The 18,314-nt window shown below is 32.8% G+C and overlaps 1 protein-coding gene across 1 annotated transcript in view; it reads left to right on the top strand.

Moving 5' to 3' along the window:
* Positions 1–585: 585 nt before the first annotated feature.
* Positions 586–18,314, top strand: part of LOC115454384 (long-chain fatty acid transport protein 4-like) — a 37,271-nt gene continuing 19,542 nt past the window's right edge. Inside the window, exon 1 of the mRNA XM_037441782.1 lies at positions 586–733. The gene's annotated coding sequence lies outside the window, so the exon portion shown is untranslated. The remainder of the gene's footprint in view (positions 734–18,314) is intronic.

Raw genomic sequence — 18,314 nt, 5'->3', positions numbered from 1 at the left:
ACGAACTTTGAACCTGCGACCTTAATCTGCCTTCCACTTTCCACCAAACTATCGCTGCGATGAAATGAAATTTCTGTAAATAAAAGGCTAACAATAAATTTACCTGCTGCGGTATCAGAACTTTCTTCCATTAATGTCACAAAACCAAAAGAGACACACAGTAATGCGAACGTTATTCTTAATATCGACAATTATGCAATTTAAAGTTTATTTATTATCATTAACGTATGAAAGTTTAAGTACCTATTATTTATTTAATTACAAAAAAAAATAAACTAAGAAATGAAATATAATACACGTTATTAAAACAAAGACAATAAAAAAATATGTTAATAGTATGAAATCTCTTAAGGCTATAAAGTTGATGGAAAAACAAAAGAAATGCCGGTTTAGCAATGATTGCGATCGTCAATCATGTTTTGCACATCAAATTATGATGATACTTTCTAACGGCTTAACTGTTGAAGGTTGATTGTGTTTCTTTGGATCGGCAGTTCACACCGATGATGGTGAGACGCGCACCGCTTGTTTCTATCTCCCACGGTGACAATAATCTGTGAAGTACCCCACCGGCTGTAGGCGCGCGCTTCCTGCGTCCACACTTCACAGAAGAACAAACACGCGGCGCGGCGCGGCGTCAGCGTGCGTATTCGTGTGTCGAACCCGAACCGAGCGCGACGTGATAACTTTCCACGAAAATAGTGATAAACAGTGAATTCGTTCGGAAATATTTGTAAGTTATTATTATTTCTGTTATTAATTTTTATTATGATGCGATTTAACGGTTTTAGATTTATCGTTTTAAATATCTAAAAGTTCTTCAAAAATAAGTATTTTTGCGAACATGAAAAGTTTACGAAACGGTTACAAATTAAAATTAATTTAACAAATAACGATACTTATTCACAAAATATTATATTGAAGTGCTTATATTAAAAGTTTAAAAGAATCCTAAAATAGTTCACACCTACGCAATTAATTTATTGTGAAATTAAATAATTAATTATTTAGTACCTATTTATTTTAATCTAACTTAGATACTTAATGATCATAATTTCTTACATCACAATAACTAGGGCGACGCTAATGTAAGTACATATTTACGGGAGCCTTTTTTTTAAATAATGAGCTTCAATCTTTAATTATGGAAGTCCCAATAATTTTTACACGGAAATTATACTAAAGAAGGTCACTAACACAGTGGTCTACGAGTTACCTTATTATCCAAGTTGGTACTATCGATATAATTAAAGAAAGAGTAAGTAATCCTGTTAATCATTAAAATACACACAACTTCAGAATAATTCAAACTTATTATCAAGATCTTAAAATCCATTACGCCTAAAGTTTTAAGAGAAAATGAAATAAAAATTAATAACCAGTAATTGGACGCAAAGAATAAAACCAAATAGTAAAAAAAATATAATTATTTTAAATATACAGACGCAGGTACCTTCATACGTAATTACAGAAATCTTTCTCTGTGCTGTGATTACATACTTACATATTTTAGGCATTGGATGATAAAATATTAATAATTAAACATAGAATGAAAAGTTGAAACCAGCAATAAAAACTTTCAGTAAACAGTTTACTGAAAAAAAGTTAAAAAGTTAGTTAAATGCCAAATTATACTGTAGGTACTATTACTTTTTATTTGCTTAAATTTTATTACAATTAATAAGTCTACTTTAAACAGGTATGCAGTCTATTAATTTATTAGTAAATTACTTATGGCTATATTAATTTGTTAAACTTCATTGATATAATAATAATAAATAATTCAATAAAATATTTATATTTCTCACGGAAGCGACCTTGGTGGTTTAAATTCTGATGAGTTCTCTTATTGTGTGAAGTAAGTACGTAAATACTAAATTATATTCATCGTACAGTTGAAGAAATACGTTTTATATGGCTATGCCCTGCTAGTAAGTTGATAAACTTCTCTTAAATATTGTCATAACACGTACTCGGAAAACTTTGCCAAATTGCCAATGTATTGACTAAATTCTGATGAACTGATTCAAGGAGATACACTATAATAAAATTCTTGTTCATAGGAGGAAGTTATGAGAGTGATGCTGGCTGAATAGATTACGCTTCGACATTGATAGACTGTATTTTATTATACAATCTTACTTATAAAAATTTCGCAAAGATATGATTAGTTAAAACACAAATGTACTCGATCAGCTGTAAGTCAAAACCTGCCATCTTGCCTCTTAATAAGGTTGAAACTAGGGAACCGATGATGTTTTGACAGCTATTTTAAGCAATTCTTAATCACCTAATAACGCCAAAACAAGTTTATAAGTAAAATTGATAATGTCTTTAATAAAACTGCGAAAAGAGATTGTCAGTATTCAAAAAGGAAATAGGTAAACAACATAAGCGTAGTTAGAGGAGTGGATAGAACGCCTAAACGAAATAAATTTGTTCAGCTAACAATTGATTGATTTATACTTTTATGACTGACAATCTTGGGTTGTTTGTTTTCAAATGAATATGAATCTCATTCACATCACATTTTTTTTTGTTTTATTTTTTTTAACCTCCGCGAAACTAAAACTTGGCTGCGCACGTGCCTTCATGATAAGGATTTGTAAATATCGTGGTATCGCATTATAATTAAAATTTACAAAATTCATACATCTTGTGAAGTACAATTTATCATGATAATAGTCGTGATTTAAAATAACTTACCCACAGCTAAAATAAATATAATGGTTCATCTATACTTAAGTAATTATTTTTGTAAATCTCATATCCGTAGTATGTATCTCATATGTAAAAATCATTTTTTATATCACCAGCTAATCATAATCATGCACGTAACGCAACGGTAATCATCATTAAACAGGGTACAGATAACATAGCGCCGATCTCACAATGTTGTTTTTTATCTTTATGATTTATGCTTTTAGATTTATATTTTGAATAATTCGTAAATGATAAAAACATTACTTTAAGGCAAACTCGTTGTGTTTGAATCATGCGCCTGTTTCCACTTGGAAAACGAACAGCAAATACTTGAAATATGCCCACAGTTTATACCTGCCTTTTTATGTTTATAGTGAAATCATGTTTGACTCGTTATTTCTGTTGGTATTACCAAAAGATCCCTTGCCACACGCCCTCGGAGAATCAGAGTTTTCGTAGAATACAATTCGTCATTTCTAAGTATTCCTTGCCTTAAACTTCATGGTATGAGGAAGGTGCTATTCTACAATACCGCATATCATACAGTCTTTATGCGTAGATATCCTGTACCTTTATAATAATTCAAAAATGTACTGAATTATACAAGCTGTTTGCTACCAAATACCAATGTAACAGCCGCTACGGAAAGGAGTTCGAGACATAGGTGATGAAACATACGAATGTACTTACTAGGTATCTTTATTGTTAATACATAATAGTAAATGGTCTTATTAATTCTATAAAGGTGAAAATTGTACTTATATATTCACCTTTATAAGTACAATTTCTCCTCTAAATATAGAGGCTAGAAAAAAGCACCTTGATGACGTACAGGTTCACTTTTTTGGTATTTACATTGGTAGTTTTAAATTATTTCGCTAGTTACAGGTTTAAAGCAAAAACAATCTCATAATCAAAGAGTTTAATGACTTTGGACTTTGCTCATAATAAACGTCATAATGATTTATATTACTAATTATTGTTTTTAAAAGTTTCGACAGCTTAATTAAACCATTGATTCCCAACGTGTCTGGGCGTTAATAGTAATGCATTCTTTCTCTGCCAAACCAAAAAAAAGATCCAGCGGAATCAGCAAAATTTTGAAAGGGATTAGAAAAAAAAGTTTGGAAACTTCTGGAATAAATGTTTATAGTTCCTTTAAATGTCACCGCATAAAAAAAGAAAAGTGTGATCTATGCATGCATATGTTAATAGTTTTCTGTATAAATATTTTTAATAGTGCATAAATAGTAATATTTGCCACATAGTGTTATCCCTTTATTTTATTTTGCATTTAGCATTCCAAAAACTCAGTAGAATTCATTTATTTAAAGGTATCATAAATCTATTTGGCGTAACGCCATGAATACATGTACGTCTTTACTTCCAATGTTAATTACATCGGATTACATAATATTATTATCACAGCTTATCTTTTACATTTATGCTGATATTAGATGTGCATCGAGTGCGATTACATTTGAACTTTATTCTTCTGGTGATATCTGGATATTTCTGTTCGTACAGTGGCACTTAATATAAGCATTATGAAGATACTGATAACCATTGAAATCTATTTTAACAACCAGAGTGATTAGACACCTAAGTCAATATTACAATGTATTTTACTTTGACAATATTTACCATCAGTTAAACATTCTTGGGGTTTCCTTATTCTTCTACATTTATTCTACAAATATCTAAAAAACTTATATTTACCACTGCTCCTAAATAGGTATTTTTATTCATCGTTGACGTGATTAGAGTCAGTCTCTCGCTGAATTATAATTCGTATGACAATTAAAAATGAGTAGTAAATATCGTTATTGCTAAGAATCGACATGCGTTTTGAATATTGAAGATTAGCTGTAATTGTATGACGTCTTTGTGAGTATGTTTGTTGGGTGGTTCTCTCACGTATCTGGTATGGGAAATTAATTAAAATTTATACCACATCTGCGTCTAGGCAATAGAGATGTAATATAAAGTGCCTTATTACTTTCATTGCGTCATTGATTTAGGTCTGATTTTTAGTGTGTTACACGATAATGTATGCACTAACATGCGATTCACACGGAATGTAAGACTCTTAAACTAATATTTGGTACAGTGCATAGTGTTAAAATGTGTTTTTTATACGTGCACAAATTTTAATTAATATTTGGAAACATTTTTTTATTCTAGAGAACATTTTTTTTAAGAGCATGTGAATGAGACACCTCATGGTAAGTGGAGTGGGGTCCATTAGATTGTCGACTGACGAGAGATGATTTATCATCGGCAGTGGGCCCAATTATGCTGGCCTGTTGGAACCGGATATACACAGGCAGATCCTGGAACGCGACATACTTACGTGGGCCACTATGGCGGGTTTTAACACTTTGTGTAGTGTGGTCGCTATCCGGGCGGAAATAAAATATATCTTACCACCAGCGAATGTTGTATATTTAAAATTTAACACCTTCTTTATATGAACTTTAATTATGTCAAATTCTTCCGTGTGCGCAATGTGCTTAAAAAGGGCTACGATTTTTTTTCTTTACTTTTATATAAGTATGTGCACCTTCTCAAAATGTTACTGTTATTACCTGTATGCTGATAGTAAAAGAAATTATAATCAGCACTGATTTTTTTATAAGAAATATGGTAAGCCGTAATTTTTCTAAAATATAATAATACTACGCACTCACATGACATGAGTATATATTATTACATCGTTAATTGTTAGGGATTTATGTAATACATCGATTACGATAATTCTTAGCAAACAATATACCCGTTTAGGTAATTTAATCGCAATAGTCGCAATTTTAATCTTCCTAAAGGAGAGATAATGTTTGACGTAGCTTACAATCTACATAAAATATAATACCTTCATAATATATAAGTATGTATATCCTCATTCGTCGTTTCTGTTTTTTTATTAAAACTTCGACCACCCAGAACATAATTATCACATTAAATTGATTTCTTTAAATTACTTATCTTATCAAACTGAAAAATAATCCAACTCAAGAAAGGTATGCTATTCATCATGTAATTTTTGTTATATCATAATTCTTATCAGAAAAATACTGCAACCTTTTATTGTTGTGTAGCGTTTTTATTGTACAAACAATTGTATTGCTGTGTAATTTTGTCTGATTTAGTACTTACAGGGTGTGAAAACGTTTACTATTTATAGGGTCTAATAACTGCTACAAGCGTTACAATGTTTTTATAATAATATCAGCCTTGTATTATATTATACTGCCGCACAGTTAAATATGGGTCTCTACTACTGAGAGGGATTAGGCTTTAGTCCATTACGCTGGCCTAGTACGGATTGGCTACTGCCAAGCGTAGCTTGCCACAGAGGGACCCTATATCTAAATTTGTTGGGAGCTCTTAAGGTCAGTGCGAAATTTTGAGCGTCCACTTAGTTTAATGTAGATATGGGCCAAGAGGGGCCCCAAAGCTCGGGGTCCCCGTATCACTGATACGGCTGACACAGCGCTAGCTACGCCCCAGCGGATTGACATACTTCACATATTCTCAAAATTCTTCGACACAACTTCTTAGGTATGTAGTTGTCCTCACGACTTTACTTCATCTTTAAAGCAAGCGAAAATTCACAAAGAATACACACATAGCCTTTGAAAAGTCAGAGATGCGTGGCCTTGGGTTTTGAACCTACAGAAATTCGTCTCGGCAGTACGTTTCACTTTACTTACATAAGAAAATTTAGGCTTTGCTAATAGGTCTTTACACCAATCAAGTCCTGTCATTAGGATAATTTGATTATTTTACACATCATAATTTATATATCAAGGTCTGACTTCGGCCGACACAATGACAGATTCAATGATGATAATATTAACTGGCATTACGTGATGATGCGGCCTCCATTAAGTTCTCCATAACAGTAAGTAATGTAAATGTTTTTGAAACAACACGACACGAATTCAATACACGTGATGTATGTTTACATTTTCTTGCAAAACATCAAATTACTGATAATAAGGACTATTATTGCATTTCACTCGTGTTGTTATGTTTCTTTTAGTTGCAAAACTTTCTTATCGGGCTTTTGTTTTTGTAATAATACACATTCAATTGACCCCACTTAAAAAAATAATCATTCTCATTATATTATCATAATCATATATCATCATAATACCTACTGATATGTTAAAACTTTCTGCCGAGACCAATGTCCGCAGGTTCAAAACCCAAGGGCACGTACTTACCTTTGACTTTTTTAAAGTTATTTGTGTATTCTTTGTGAATTATCGCTTGCCTAAACGGTGAAGGAAAACATTGTGGGGAAACTGAGTTCTCTATAAATTTTAACATTTGTTATGTTTGTCAATCTGCACTAGGCTAACGTGGCGGACTAAGGCTTAATCCCTTTCAAAAGTAAAGGAGGCCCGTGCCCAGCAGTGGGACAGTATACAGGGCTGTTATTATTATATTATATCTTCCTGCATTTATCAATGTTAATGCGGAGGCAGGGAAATTTCATATTTTTACGCAAGAATATTGCATACAAAAATTCACTTAGTTTTGCAAGACTCGAGTTTAACGTTCTCAACAGTATTTTGAATGAGAATAAAACCGGCGCAATTTTGCTATGATAATTAATGGTAGAGATGTAAAAGAAGAGCTTCAACAGGACACGTTACGTCTAAAATTATAAATAGTAAATACTAATTCGTCACCACTTTTTGCATCTTTGAGTTCCATTTAAAATATTGCGCAAAATATAGACAAGACTTAAAAAAAATTGTAATGAAAAATATTCCAATATAATTTAACTACATAAGAATCTCTTTTTTTGCTGTCGTAGGTAACCTTTTAGAATTTTTAGCTCTAAACTTCTTGGTAACGATGATTAATGATACCTATATGCACTTTCAGTTTTTGCCAAGTAATAAGTTTTGGTATTTACTATGTGCGTTTTGGTATAATGAATTAATATACTCAGGTATATTATGTATTAAGTAGGTACTAAGTTTTGGTAGCGGCTTCCTCGTGTGAAAATACCTTCCCCGCTACGAACGTCCCTAAAGAGTGATCTATAGTGCCATCTGTATGATGCTAGTGCCATCTATTTAAAACACTATGCCAGTATAGTACATAAGCTTTGGTCGCGGCTTCGCCCACGTGAAAAATTAAATTTTCATCGAAATCTGTTTAGTAATTTTTGAGTTTATCGTGTTCAGACAGGCCGACAGATGCGGCGGTGGACTTTGTTTTATAATATATTTTTTTTATGAGGAACATCTTCTACATGGTTGATTTTTAACCGTTTACGTAGCACACGCAACGGCAGCTCACAAAGGGAATAACATTTTCTCCCTTTCTCCAACATTTTTCATTGATGTTTCGCTCCTATGGGTCATAGTGTGATGTTATATAGCCTATAACCTTCCTCGATAAATGGACTATCGATCACTCAAATATTTTTTTAGTTTGATTTAGTGTTCGTGCGATTAGCGCGTTCAAACAAACAAACTCTTCAAGTTTATATAATAACATAGAGAGTTATACATTGGACAAAACCGAGGCGATTTTCTAGATTACACGTATTTATTTGAATAGGTTGTTAAGTTTCTAAATGTCATTAGCACGTAAGCCATAATTGCTTTTCCATTAGGCAGCAGCTTTCATATTGCTATGTATGCTGGGTTTCTAAAGTTATTTATGCAAATATTTATTCGGGATAAGCAGTAAGCATAACAACAATAACATAATTGAGTTACAATGTATCCAAATTACAGAAGTTTGAACCGTGCATTTATGATTTGAATTGTGCACTTTAATCTTTGTATTACTAATCTATCGTTAAATTTCGTTCAGATTCAATCGTGTATCAAACACACATTACAAAAGGAAAGATTGTGTTAGTGCTTTGTAGTTCAAATAAGTAGGTACTGTATTATTTTTTTCCTTACATTCACATTTATAATATGTAAGTATAAATGAATGTTGCAAATTCAGATCACATTTGGATATTTGGCACATGCATAAACCAAGTCGTCGATTATCACATAGGTGAGTTTTTATCCCGATGAATTGCTCTCATAGGAAACAAATGATGTTTTTAATATATTAGTACAGGGATTTAGGGATTTAGGGATTTAGGGGTTTTGTAGCGTTAGTCATTTCACGCAGGCGAAGTCGCGAGCAACATCTTGTTTCAACATAGATAAGTACACATACACACACTCACGCCATTTTGTCCTAAGGGGTAGGCAGCGGATTAGGAAAGGCGCAACACGTGCACCCACTTTCCGCCGTGTGTATTCCGTCCCACGATGTGTTTGATAGAGGGCGACCCTTTTGCCATATCGGGCACAAACTTCGGACTCCGGGCTGATACGGATTAGAAAAAATCAATATCACTGCTCAACACTTCACTACAATCGTACCTATCGCATACAACTACGCCACCGAAGCAAAGTTAAGTAGGTATTATATATTGAATATGAATGTATCATATTCAATAAATATATGATCGTGTACTTAATAAAATTGTGTACAATAACCACGACAATTGCTTATATGTTTCCAATGTGTTTTATGTACAATGTATTATAATAGTCACAAAGAAACCTCCTGAGTAATTATAGGAATTGCTGTTTGTTATTCACATAGATGTGTCATATTCAATGCTTCAATAGAGTGAGTCGCTTTTCAATTCTTGGATAGGTAGGTACAATTTAAAATAAGATACCAGTGGCGCAGGGCCGTAGCTAGGGGAGGGCATTATGGGGCAATGCCCTACCTTAAAATACTCATGCCCTACCTTAATCAACTAAATTATACATTACTACTCAATCAAAATATATGGAGCAGCGGGTTTTTTATTTCACGATTTGGAAGTTGATCCCATAGTAAGAATTATTCGTATCGATGGGTGGAATAACGTCCTTTTGAAATTTAACGGAATATTGTTGCAATCTGTATATTACCCTAACAATTACGTAAGTTTTAACCTGACTCAATCATGTTCACAAATCAAGAAAGCCAAAAATCGATTGACCAGATCAGATCTAGTAACATTTTTACTTCCGCCCTAGCTATAACCACAACTGCCCTACCTTAAATTCAAGTCTAGTTACGGCCCTGCAGTGGCGAAGAGTGAAATTTTCTGAAAGAGAACCTGACACAACATATAAGTACTAATATGCATAAATTCGGTCGCAAATCGTTCTAATGATAATTAGATTTCAAATAATGAAAGGGAAGCCGGCAGAAATAGAGTAATATATGTTTTATATGTTATGAATGAGAAAAATAGAATCTGCTGCCTAAAATAGAAATGCCTATTCAATTTCTCTTCCTTGAAGAGGAAACCAAGAATACTAGCTATCTATATATATAAAAATGAATTGCTGTTCGTTAGTCTCGCTAAAACTCGAGAACGGCTGAACGGATTTATCTTATCTTGGTCTTGAATTATTCGTGGAGGTCTAGGGAAGGTTTAAAAGGTGAGAAAAATTCAAATAATTGCCGGGAAAATCCTCAAAACAGCATTTTTCTATTTCCCATACAAACGTTTTCTAACTAATACGTAGAGTCAATTTGAGCTTTATTGCTATTGTATAAAGTTCACTGTTGTCTAAGCAATGTAGGTGTGTTCCTAACATCAAAGCAGTGTGCGTTGGAGCACAGAATATAATAATGTAATGTCGCGTTCTGAAACTCAACAAAAGTGATATCGCGGACCCGACTAAATTGAACAGTCACAAAATTTAATATATCATTAGTTATTTGGTTGGCTTCACGATATTATTTCTTTTGTTTTACTTTAAAATGCATGTTTTCGTTATGGACAATTTTTGAGCTACCTTTGCATATCTATACTTATAATAAATCTGTAGAGAGGTCAATTCTGTACATGAAATATATTTCCAAAATAACTGGGGGTGATTAGGGATTCGATTTCACCAGGATCCCATCATCAGACCCTGACCGGACAATCGGACCACCTGCATACCACCATAAATTAAAAAAACATCCCGACAAATTGAGCACCTTCTCCATTTTTGAAACCCGAAATCCACGCGGGCGAAGCTGCGGGCGGAAGCTAGTTATTATATAAAAATGTTTCTATTGTAACATCTTCACATCTTAATATTCAAACCATTGATCATGACATTTTGCATAAATTATACGTTGTTAGGGGTACAGAAGGACATATTATAATACCTTTCATCCAGAAAAAAGTACCTCCTGTTTCTGAGAAAATCTACACTAACCACCTTCTTTACAAATTTGTCAAGCCTACTTAGAAAAGCAATGAGCTATATGAACTACGTGTAGACTAATTATATACTACTAGTTGCCCAATACGAAAAGTCATTTGATAAAACATATCTGCATAATTTTCATCAACGTATGAGTGTAATCTAATCTGGCATTTTTGATATATATTATCTATATTAATTCCCACGCACTCTACAAATTAAGAAGACAAAACTATAGAATAGACGCAGTTACGTTAATAATAGTTTCCTTATTGGTAATAGTCAAGTTACATTTTGCAAAAAAACCGGTTTAAAGGAAACTTGTTCAACCAGATTCTTTATTTTTTAGGCTCCAATAGTTAAAACCTAAAAAATGTGTCGTAATGTTCGAAAACGGAAATATTTATTTTCTATACAGACTTAAATAATATTTAAAACTTGTACGATAAACACAGATTTTAGTGAAACCAACTTACATGGAGGACCCTGGCCGGTTTTAAATTACATTAAGTATATTATGTAAAAATATTCAAGAAACTATAATTGTAGTTATCACGCACTTTATCTTCATACAGCGCTAAATGTGGCCGATTTACTCTTAAACGAATAAATTATTTTAGTACATCGATATCGGTAATATGATTGGTATAGAACTAAATTCAGAAAAATGTTGCGTCTCACGTGTAATTCTAATTTTGCGGATCTCAAATTATAGTGACGTAATTTTATGCTTTAAATATATATTTTTTTAATTTTAACTTCTAGAAGTGGTTCGGTTTAATGTTAAGTATAAGCAGTAGTCTTAAGTTAGTGATGTTTTTTATCATAAATATCAATACTAAATTAAGTTTATTTATTACTAGCTTTTGCTAGTGGCTTCGCCTGCGTGGAAGAGTCTGGGATAATTTTTTTGCCGATTTGATATGTATCGTTATATTATGACCAAATTATACAACATCATTATAAATTGTGGCTTATGTGTTATCCTTACGTATAACCAATATTACTGTAAAGTTTCATCCAAATCCGTTCAGTAGTTTTCTACTGAAAGAGGAACAAACATTCTTACATCCATTTTTGCATTTATAATATTAGTAGGACTCATTTTGGCGGTACTTTGCCCCTTCGACTCCACTACTGCCTTTTGCAATTCGGTTTAAGGTCGTTTACAAGTTGCATCAACTAATTACACCTTTACAAAGTAAGGGTAGTAAAGAGACTTGCATCTGAAGGACGTTGCACAAACAGCAACCCAAAGGGGTCTTTAACTAGTTCCGATAACCATTATTCTGTGACGCAGTTGCGAAAGACCAATGTATTGAATATGTTATCAGATCGGATAGCCGCGATATTTTGGCTGAATAAATACATGTTTATCGTTTTCGCTTGTGTACTTCTTAAGTACGTTGATCACTGATATACTAATGACTGATTAACATTTATCATGGCTCTATTAGGCACTAATCCTAAGGTGTTGTTTACACTGAACGATAATCTATGTTAAATAACCTATCTTAAAAGTAATAAAAGCCAATAAAAAACACTAGTAACTAAGCAGTCTAGTGCCTTCGATCGCTTACAACAGATGCGTTCGGTGACGCTATGAAATTGCCCAAGTGTTATGCGGCGAAAGATCAGCTTACGTAAATTGCGTCATAATTAGGCGAAGTTTTACCGCTTTACAGATAATGTATCCATCTCGAACCTGTAAAACCCGATTTTCTGATTTAGGCAAGTAAATATTAAACAGAGCATTTGCCGGAAACAAAAAAGGCCTTGAGAATAGTAGACATGGATACATATTAAATATTGAACTTTGTAAATAGAAACGTTATCCAAATAAGACTTCATCACAAAAATACACATAATTTAAGGCACTATGGACATATTTTGTAAACAAGCTTCCTACTACTCTATATCTTCAGCGTGAAAGGACTATACGTACTTTGTAAATAAGTCTACATATATTATAACTATATTTTTAGGTCCTTGCAATGTTTCAACTTGGTGTGCAATATTATAATCTGGAAAGGCACAAGCATGACGGTTTACGGTTACTTGGGCACCGATTGAGGCTATTTCGCAATACACTGATCTCCCGATCTCTGTTATAATCATTAAAACAAAATGTCGCAAAATAAAAAAATAATTTTATGTTGGGCTAGTAACAAAATACAATAAATTATAATTAGCTGGTAAAACGAAAAAAGGTATAAATAAATAAAAAATAAAATCTATAGGGTAGCGTGAACGAAGAATGACCAATTCCTAACAAGATACACCATCTTTGATGTTTTTTTTTGTTTTGTAATGCAAAATAATATCATTATACAAACGTTTTATCAGTTTTTTCATTATAAAATTTCTAGTATTATTTTATGATTATACATAATATTATGGTAAAATTTAATCAAAGTTTTCACTTTATATTTTTTGGAAAAAAAAATTAAATTAAGGAGGCCATCAACGGCGTCATTACCTTATAATTTTATTTACAACTGTACTCATGAGAACTTTGTTATATTACGTGAGGATAATAAAGCCGTAGGGAAACTTCTATTGGTAATGCCTGCCTCTGTATGATGTCAATATAAAATTATCGGTCAATATGCATGTGTAGTATTTGCACAGGAACGTAAACATTTGCTGTGCGAGAAGGCTATTCGGCATATTGTCACAGTACTCTGTTTCAAAATAATGCAGATTGGAGACAGAGGGTATTTGATATAAGTTTTAAAACTGTTCCAGACAAAAAGCTCTTCGCTAAATATATTTTATTTGAATTGAAATTAATTAAAAATATACAAACAATCGATTTAAAAAAATCGGGTATTTTGAAGAACTTAATACAAAACGTAATATATTGAATTACAATTATAAAAATGGATGCGATTCCCGAAAAGTTTTTTTTTTAATAATACCCAGTAATACGAAACGAGTTTTAAAGTACAGCGCATGCGTTTTATAATCTTTGCAACAACTAGTCACCTTTTCAAAAATCCGCACAAACAAGAATATAAACGTATAAAATATATCAGGTTGTTCGTTAGGTATTTACTTAATTTCATAGATCGCCAGAGATCACGTGTGTGACCACGGACCTCAGTTCTCACTGCATTGATTTTAGACTCTGATTTTACCATTTTCCAAATTCATATCTTCTGTCGTTTAAGATTCTTTGTTGTCAGAGTTTAGTTACTATTTAAGGTAACATATTAATTTAATTATACCATGAGATATACGTAAAAAAAATTTGCCACTATTTATTAATAAAAATACTCTAATAGCCTATACAAACATGTATTTATTACCAAGTTCAAGGGCCCTCCGTTACCCATGACACATAAATTACTATCGGTTGACGAAGAGTTTTACCGTTGTGTTTGATTACGTGTTGTGCATACTAAAGCACCGACTTGTGTACATACAGCCTATAGCTGGCCGAATGTGACTTATCCTTTATTTCGCAACCCACGGTGGATACTAAGGTCAACACTCGCTTATAATTAATAATTCTTTCTTTTGTCTTGGAACATCCGCAATATGTGAACAACGGGATGTGTTTATACATTTATAGCTTATAGCTGTTGTATGAATTTCTAACAACAAAGCATTGTTGATGATTAGTATTTTTTCACGTTTTCTTTTGTTCGGACTGGACTCCAGTGTTTTAGATAGGAAGGTTCATCTTTAGTGACCCAGGGGCGGCTTTAGGGGGAGGCGAACCGGGCAACCGCCCAGGGCCTCGCGTCTACAGGGGCCTCGCGCGCGGTGCTTTGGAGGACTTTCTTTACGATCTTACCAAGCAAACCGTTAAAACCGGGTAATTTTCTTGTGCCGTCCGGGGCAACGCGTGGTATTTTTGATTTCGCCTGGGGCCTCGCGTCCACTAAGGCGGCCACTGTAGTGAACTAAAACTAAATTTTAAAAAATATGCTTGTTTATCCTTTGCGCTTATTCTTGCGTTATGCTTGTGAATTATAATGTAATTTTCCGTGTATGATAATGCGTTTTATATTTTTACTTACGTCATTTCGTTCAGGTAATACATTTAAGTCTGTGCGCTGTTTTTATTATAATTTTTTATCTCTTTTATTCCGATTGACGTTGTTAGTTAACCTACAAAAACATGCAATTTCGCACGCATTTCTTTTTAGTATATACTAAAAAGAAATAAATTCTTTTTAGTATACGTATATATATTTACAGTATATGGTAGATACTGTTAAAATGCCACTGATACGGATCAGTAGTATTTCAACAGACTCTACTTTGCATTTTGAGGAAGTCTGATACCGTATCAAAGTTCCTCAAAATGCAAAGTAGAGTTTGTGGAGTAGTAACGATTATATGATAGCTTCTCAAAATTATTTGTTGTACTGTCTATTTTGAATATCAATTATTTCGTGGCGGCCTCCAAAATGACTTTATTCTAAATATACTTATTGTGTCAAATAAGTCTTATAATTTTTCTGAGTTAAATATTACATCCTTACTAATAGTATAAATGCGTTTAATTGTTTGATTATTGCGCTTTCATGGCTAAATTACGGATTTAGATGAAATGTGGCATAATTTCATAGCCAATTTCTTTTAGATCTTTTACAAACCATCTGCATGCTTCTAGCGCCCACAAGGAGTTTGAGAAAAACTTTTATAAACTATAAAAGCAACATCCGTGATTTATAACTATCATAATTCCTATGTACTTTAATGTCTAGACATAGTCATCTCAAGACGTAATCGATTATGACAGACATAAGTATTGTTCACAATATCCCGCGAACTCAAAGCTTTCTCTTAAACGCAACTGTCACTCACTTTCACAAGTCGAATCATTGATTTACTGACAGCCTCAATAACTTCAAAAGCGCGTTTGTGAGCATGGATTCATTAAATTTCAAACATGACATGCGTTCCTAAATGGCTCCTACGTTTTATTGAAAATTATGTAAGAAATAAGTTCTTTATGTACGGAGTTTGCAAATTGCTTAATGATATTCATCGTTGTTAATACATATTTCTATTTTATAGCATGAACCTGCGTTATCGGTGAGATTTAGAGTAAAATAAGACGCAAATAATCTGCCAATAAATTTTAATTAAGTACTTAATAATAGATTGCGTAATGCGTCATAAACTGATACATTCAAGTTCAATAATCAAATAACGTGTCCTAATAACACAGCATATTTATATATATATATATATATATATATATATACACATACATATACACATACATATATAAATATATATGGATGGTTTCCTTATTTGATATATAATATTATTATTTGCCAGCGCGGTCGGTAAACCTGAATCGTGTGTTGACATGAAGGAATACCTACGTGCATAAGGTACAATACTATGTTATAGTAACTCGCAATTATTGCGTTTAACTATTATATTTAACGTGTCTGTGTTTTGAGGTTTCCTCGTGAGCAGCCCCATAGCAAACGAGAGCGCGATATATTTCATGTATTCTTGGTGAATTATCGTTTGCTTTAACGGTAAGAGAAACGTGAGGAAACCCGTATACCTAAAAAGTTCCCAATAAGAATTTTAAGTGTATGTGAATTCTGTCAATCCGCTTTAGTCCAGCATGGTTGGCCTAATCCCTTTCGGTAGTAGAGAAAGTCCGTGCCCAGCCGTGGGACAGTATCTAATACAGACCTGATATTAATTATATAAGACTTTCCCGCCCTCACAACCACCACTACAACTCCTATAAGCCAGGATCAGCAGTGGCAGGCATTTTATGACACAGAGCAGTGAACCTCAGCGAGTCTCAGGGAAAACTAATATGTCATTATCCCGCAACGAAATTAATCAAATAGAAAGATAGGGAGGAGTTGGAAATATTAATTGTATAAGGCCGAGATGTCCCAATAACTTAAATAATAATGGCAAAATAATGAAAATATAGGTAGTAGGTATACAGTTAGTCTTAATATAGCACCGAGCTATTTCTGGTACAGAACCTGAATTATTTCCTCCATATATTTCTTTAAAATACTAGTTTAGTAAGATCGTCATTATTATTCTTGATGATATTTTATTTTCCCACGTACGCAGCATACAATGCGGAACACAATTCTGAAATACGTATATAATTCATTAATTTTAAACAAGCGTGTGTACAATCAAAATTGTTTGTTAACTTAGTAGGTGTATTGTTCAATTTAGTCTAAGTAGCGATACCATTACAGAAAGTAAGAAAGAAAGCAAGTAAGACATTTTAATTTTTTACACAAGGTATATGAGAACATATTCTATTTATTGTGTAAATAAGATTTTGATAAAATAACTATGATCAGCAAATTATAAAGTACCTAAATCGAACTAAAAACCATCAAAAAGTGAGTAGGCATACGAATAAGCTAGTTATTCAAAATTCTTGAATTAATGTACCTGTCTACTACAAAAAAGATATCAAAAACAAATATAAAAATTGTATTATTTTCCAAGTACTTTTAAACTCACACTAGAGTTCAACCAACTAATTACAAGTCGACACTGAATTACAAGACGAACAAGAACCGGTTTTGAAGGTGTAAGAAATTAATTTAAACCTTGAGCTTGAAACAGTCGCAACCATGAATTAATTGAACACACTTTATGCAATTGCTTTTTATTTTTATAAAAAAATACTTCTTTAAATAGCTGGTTTTATGACCAATTATTAACTACGCGTATTTTTTGTTAAACAAAACTAACGTCGAAACGTCGGGAGAAAATAAAACACCAATACCGCGATAGAATCCGAAAATTAGTTTAATTTCAATAAACAAAACTACTTATAAAAATAATAATAGTTATAACAATAGTGTTAACAATCAAACAGTTTATTAGATTGTACAAACCAATACGCTATCAACTCCGTGCAAAGATAGCATCAGTAGGCTTTCGCTTTCTTCAAACTGCCGACCCATTGTGGTGTTATGAAAGGTTGTTGACTCTCACTTTCTTTTTAGAATAGCGTTCATTACTACCTTAATTGTGCGTTGCGTGTTCACCCCATACTTACTCGACTAGATTGTATCCATTAAATTGACCACACATGAGGCTGGGTTTGTAATAAGGAAAGCAAAGCTAGACTCGAGCTTCAGTTGCTTCCTTTTTGCAATAACTTAAAAGAACATGATCTGTGTTGCATATAATATCTGTTTGACATTACTAAATTCGACTTACTTATTGTCTAGATTATTTCTTCTTGACAAATTTACTTAACGTATAAATTAAATCTTGTAACGCAATAATAATATTCGTCTACTCGGTTGTGTGTGGAAAAAAGTAGCTCACGCGATTTTTGTCGGTCAGCAATCAGTTTGACTACTGAGGCAACTAACCTTTTAAAAGAATCACAGCCTTTAACAA

This window comes from Manduca sexta, chromosome 23, assembly GCF_014839805.1.
Source record: "Manduca sexta isolate Smith_Timp_Sample1 chromosome 23, JHU_Msex_v1.0, whole genome shotgun sequence".
Classification (NCBI taxonomy): domain Eukaryota; kingdom Metazoa; phylum Arthropoda; class Insecta; order Lepidoptera; family Sphingidae; genus Manduca; species Manduca sexta.
Note: the sequence above shows the minus strand (reverse complement) of the source record. Positions and strands in the feature narration are given on the sequence as shown.